We start from the raw sequence: 6,370 nt of genomic DNA, 5'->3' as shown, positions 1-6,370 counted from the left end.
TGCTTGATAAGTGCCAAGAGCAGCAACTCAGAGATAATAAATATTTGAGATTCCATAAGGCTTTTAGAAAATAAATATGGAAGCTCATTTGGTTTCTTGACAGATAATTTCTCACAGGATATTTTTACTTAATAACTATAGGTACCGCACTATTAGCACAAATTGGCAGGCACATGGATAAAGTTTAAAGCAAGATTTGGAGGTTTTATATGTTCGCCCTCTATTCTCATTCTCCAAGCAACAGGACTAGTAATAGTAAATGGAAATGCTATTTTTGCTTAGGATTGTCATTGGTCAAGATTTTCATTGGTAGAATCTGAAATTTGAGAAAAGTGAAACTCAAAAGAGACTTGGAGTTGTATCAATCCAACTTCAGAGGTGTTAGAAAAGTTACAATCCCAGTGAAATGTAGCTAAGTCTGTAGCTGCTGAAGGAAGTCAGACACCTCCTTTGGCTGAGATAAAGAAAAATTAAGAATTGGGAAGAAGATAACTTTTGGCGTTAATTTCTTTAGCGAATTAATTTCTACAAAAGAAGTAGTTTTGCATGTGGGAATCTATTTAGAAACTTAATCTTTGAGGAGTTTTGCATTGTTCAAATGTAAGATATTGTGTTGCTGGGATAGTGCTGCATTATCTATAATTTGCTACCATGTAGTATTCATTAAACCATGTTGGATAGCTATAGATAAGCATAATTTGAGGTGGGAGATAAAATAATTGGTACATTTTTGGCCTGCTATGCAGCTATGGTCTGGGGAGTATCAAATAAAAGAATGATGAATTTCAGGGTGAGAGTATCACAAAAGTAGAAGCAGAATTTTCCTGATATTCCATGTGTGTATTTTGCCACAAAGGGGCTATTACCATGCTGTTGACCATCATCTTGGCTATTAAGCCCGAAGGATTAAAAGAGAATCTAATGTAGAGGAATATAAGGGAAGAGGAGCTCCCATTCCTTTTCCTCAGACCAGAAAAATCTCTAACAGATTGTTTCCCCCAGTTTTTCCTACTATTTTCTTCCCTCCTTCTAAGCAGGAGGGAATTCCAAACTGATAGATCAAATGTCAATACACTGCCTGAGTCACATTTGCTTGTGAGCTGAGGAATGGGTTCTCTAGACTAAAGATCATGCAGCTAGGCATGGCCTTATTTGCAGCTGTTTCTCCTTTCATTCTGCTGGGATCTCAAAGTTCTTTCTCTTCATCTAAGTTTCTTGTGCTCTGCATGTAATAAGATAGTTGTAGAATTTTTATTCATGCTGAGTTGGAGAGGTAGAAAGCTATTTTAGGCCTCAAGCTTATGCCATACACTTCAAATCAGGTTTACCAGAATTCTGTATTGGACATATTAGGCTCAGGTATAATTAATAATAACTTGGTGCTCTGTTTACCAGTCCTTATTGTTCTTTCCTAGGTGAGCAATTGAGGAAGAAAAGTAAGGCAGAATTTGGACAGTCTTGGGTATTCTAGCCAATACCAACAAAACCTCTTTTCAATATATCTTCTATCTTTGTTGTAACATGTACCTACGTAATTATATACCCATAAATTCTCTCTAGAAATTATGTTCCCCTTATCTTGTTCCTCCACTCCAACAACTACATGGTTGTAATAAAAGCTGTCATGTTATTACAACACAATCATAGCCCCTAATCATCATTGATTGGATGGGGGTGAGTGGTGAGCACATTAATTCAGGTGGCCCTTTTCCCTGGGTCTTTTCCCTGGGGTAAGAAGGCAGCACCAGCTCTCCATATCCTTTTTATCAAAAGAGCAAAAATGTTCCTTGGAGCCCTCTAAGCTGATTCCTCCTAATGATTATTGGTCAAAACTAGATGCATAGCCACTCTATCTTTCAGGACACTGGAAAAGTTAGTATCTTGCCTTGGCCAGTCACATTTAGCATTATGCTGGCAAGGAAAACATGGGGCATGAATATTGCAGAACCAGTTTACAAGGTCTGCCACATTAATACATTTATTTATAGAATATAATAAAAAAGAAATTTACTAAATAAAACCAAACTGCCTTACAAGGAAAACTGTACATTTATTTTTTTTATTTTTATTTTATTTTTGAAAGCAAGAGAGACAGTGCAAGGTGGGGAAAGGCAGAGAGAAGAGACACCAGATTGGAAGCAAGCTCTAGGCTCTGAGCTGTCAGCACAGAGCCCGATGCGGGGCTCGAACTCACGAGCTGTGAGATCATGACCTGAGCCAAAGTGGGACGTTCAACCAGCTGAGGCACTTAGGTGCCCCTAAAACCTATCCATTTAAAAAGGGGGATCTTTTTCTGTATATCTTTCATGGATTGGGGTAGGCAAGCTAGTATGGAGAAGCTGCAGAAGAGAGAAGTGCTCTGCATAACAGAGGAGGATGTGTTTGGACCTATGTGAGCATCCTGGGAGGGAGTGGGATAAGAAGACAAAGGAGAAAGTAGATGGTGGAAAGCCACATTGTTTGTGTTCTGAGCTTTGCCTATTATCTCCAAATCTTCAATAAAGTCTAGAACTCATGAGAGGATACTGTGAATAGATTTCTTTGAAAATTGGTGAAGGATTGAGCTCTGTGTATGAATTGTGTTGGAGTAAAACACAGACAGCATGTGTAGATGTGTAGATACAGGAATGAGAGGCCAGAGTCCAAGGAAATCAAGAGGGTATAAGCCCCAGCTGTCACAATAGAAATCATAAGAAGAGTCAGTTCATATATCATGGAATGATAGAGGGAAAAACCAATTATTTCAGGATCCCTGAGAAGTAAGGAAAGCCAAGCCAACATCTGAATTACATATGTTTCTTGTCCTAAGTGGTGAGCTCCTTTAGGACTAGAATAACATCTTATTCATCAATACATTCCAGCATTTAGTCAGATGCATGATGCATAATGGATAGTCTATAAATATTTCTTAAATTAAACTAACCTGCCCTATATTGTCATTCTCAATATACCTACCTTAACTCCCTTAGTAAGTTGAAAATTTCGTTAAGAGTATGTCTGATTCATATTTTTAAAGTGCCTTTAACATAGTAGGTGCTTAAAGGGCCAATTTACAGAGCTCTGACTTAATGGAGAAGGATAAAATCTCAGGTAATCTAAATAACATTTCTAGTGTGCTCTAGAATATAGACTCTGATTTCTTGGCAACTTGTTTTCCTTAGGCTGGTATGAAAATGAAATTTTATTCCCAAGAAAATATTAATTGATGTCAGGGGAATGTACCACAGACACCAGCTGTGTGGCAGAGAAAAAACAGCATGGGGTTTTAAATTGCCACCAATCATCCATAAAGTAGATAAATAACAGATAACCAAGAGTTGGGAACATTAGAAACTAGAAATTAGAAATTGTAGTTAATTTATCATAAGTATACCTAGGTGTAAATAAATACTAGAATGATAGGGATTATAATGTTGAGTATGAAAATATTTATGAAGTGAAATTATGGGTGTTTTTTCTATTCTTATATGCAAATTGTAAAGTGAACAATATGTTCACAATCACTTATTTTGTTAATATAGTTTATTTTCAAGTTGGCTGACATAGAGTGTATACAGTGTGCTGTTGGTATAAACACATAAAAATAAACTCATTACATTTAGTTCAACAAGAATAGAATTAACATTTATTTTATTTATTTATTTTATATTTCAAGCACTATACTGGGCATTTTTAAAATGAAACATTATTGGGAGGAAAGGTGGTGGAGAAATAGGGAGCTCTGTACTTTTTTTGCCTGCCCACATCTCTTAAACAAAGAAGGACTGAAACATTAAAAAAAAAAAAAACTGAACAGGAGAGTCTGGGAGGAAAAGAGACAGAGTCCATTAAGAAGACAGCCTCATAGGGCTATGTCAAGAAATAAGCCAAAGGACACATGGTAGAGAGTTCCAAATATCACTATAAATAGGGAAATAAAATAACCAAAAGCACAAGAGAGACCAAGGGACACCATTAAAAGAACACTTCCTGAATGGACATGCCTTGGACAGTCAATGGGCCTCCCTTAATATAGCAATAGTCACAGGTGCAGAGTGCATAACAAGCATTTAAAACTGACAAGAGACAGAAAGCTAGCCAAAATGAGGAAACAGAAGAACTCTCCTCTAAAGAAATTCCAGGAAGAAGTCACAGCCACAGAATTGCTTAAGACAGATATAAGCAATATAACGGAGCAATAATTTAGAACAATTGTCATAAAATTAATCTCTGGGCTTGAAAAAGGCATGGAAGACATCAGAGAGTCTATTGCTACAAAGACTATTGACCTTAAAAATAGTTGTGGAGAACTAAAACATGCTAAAATGAGTTGAATAATAAAATGGAGGCAGCCACTGCATGGATTGAAGAGGCAGAGAGGAGAATAGGTGAAATAGAGGACACAATTATAGAAAAAGAGGAAGCCGAGAAAAAAAAAGAGATAAATTGATCTAGGAGCACAAAAAGGAGAATTCGAGACCTGAGTGATACAATCAAATGGAACAATATCCCCATCATAGGGAATCCAGAAGAAGAAGAAAGAGACAAAGGTCCGGAAGGGATGCTTGATGAAATTATAGCCAAGAACTTCCCCAATCTGGGGAAGGAAACACACACTGAAATCAAGGAGGCACAGAGAACTCCTCTCCCACATAACTTGAATCAACCTTCTGCATGACATATCATAGTGAAACTGGCAAAATATAAGGATAAAGAGAGAATTCCGAAAGCATCTATGGATAAAAATGCCCTAACATAAAAAGGGAAACCTATCAGAAGAGTTACGGACTTATCCACTGACACTTGGCAGGCCAGAAAAGGAATGACAGGAAATCTTCAATGTGATGAACAGAAAAAATATGCAGCCAATAATCCTTTATCCAGCAAGTCAGTCATTCAGAATAGGAGAGATAAAGGTTTTCCCAAGTAAACAAAAATTGAAAGAATTCATCATCATTAAACCAGCCCTAAAAGAAATCCTTTTTTTTTTAATTTGTGATCACATCAAAGAGAATGAATGTTTAATTTATTTTTTATAATAGTTTATTGTCAAATTGGTTTCCATATAACACCCAGTGCTTCTCCCCACAAGTGCCCCCCCACCATGACCATCACCCCCTCCCTCCTTCCCCCTCCCACTTCAGTCCATGGTTCCTCTTCAGTGTTCAGTAGTCTCCCTTGATCTGTGTCCCTCACTCTTCCCCGCTCTCTTTCCCCCTTCCTCTCCCCATGGTCCCCTGCCAGGTCCCTCCTGTTAGACCTATGAATGCAAACATATGGTATCTGTCCTTCTCTGCCTGATTTATTTTGCTTAACATAACACCCTCAAGGTCCATCCACTTTCTTACAAATGGTCATATGTCATTCTTTCTCATTGCCATGTAATACTCCATTGTGTATATATACCACATCTTCTTGATCCACTCATCAGGTGATGGACATTTAGGCTCTTTCCATGATTTGGCTATTGTAGAAACTGCCGCTATGAACATTGGAATACATGTGCTCCTATGCACCAGCACTTCTTTATCCCTTGGGTAAATCCCTAGCTGTGCTATTGCTGGGTCATAGGGGAGTTCTATCAATAGTGTTTTAAGGAGTCTCCACACTGTTTTCCAGAGAGGCTACACCAGTTTACATTCCCACCAACAGTGTAGGAGGGTGTCCGTCTCTCCACACCCTCGCTAGCATCTATAGTCTTTTGATTTGTTCATTTTAGCCACTCTGACTGGTGTGAGGTGGTATCTCAGTGTGGTTTTGATTTGAATTTCCCTGATGATGAGTGACACTGAGCATCGTTTCATGTGCCTATTGGCCATCTGGATGTCCTCTTTGGAGAAGTGTCTATTCAGGTCTTCTGCCCCTGTCTTCACTGGATCATTCATTTTTCGTGTATGGAGTTTAGTGAGCTCCTTGTATATTTTGGATACTAGCTCTTTATCTGATATGCCATTTTCCACTATCTTTTCCCATTCTGTCAGTTGCCTATTAGTTTTTTTGATTGTTTCCTTTGCCTTCCAGAAGCTTTTTATCTTGATGAGGTCCTAGTAGTTCATATTTGTACTTGATTCCCTTGCCTCTGGGGATGTGTCAAGGAAGAAATTGCTGCGATTGAGGTCTAGGAGGCTATTTCCTGCTTTTTCCTCAAGGGTTTTTATGGTTTCCTGTCTCACATTCAGATCCTTTATCCATTTTGAGTTTCTTTTTGTGAATGGTGTCAGAAAGTCGTCTAATTTCATTTTTCTACATGTTGCTGTCCAGCTCTCCCAACACCACCTGTTGAAGAGGCTGTATTTTTTCCATTGGACACTCTTTTCTTGCTTAGTTAAAGATTAATTGACCATATACTTGTGGGTCCAGTTATGGGTTCTCTATTCTATTCCACTGGTCC

This window comes from Suricata suricatta, chromosome X, assembly GCF_006229205.1.
Source record: "Suricata suricatta isolate VVHF042 chromosome X, meerkat_22Aug2017_6uvM2_HiC, whole genome shotgun sequence".
NCBI lineage: Eukaryota > Metazoa > Chordata > Mammalia > Carnivora > Herpestidae > Suricata > Suricata suricatta.
Note: the sequence above shows the minus strand (reverse complement) of the source record.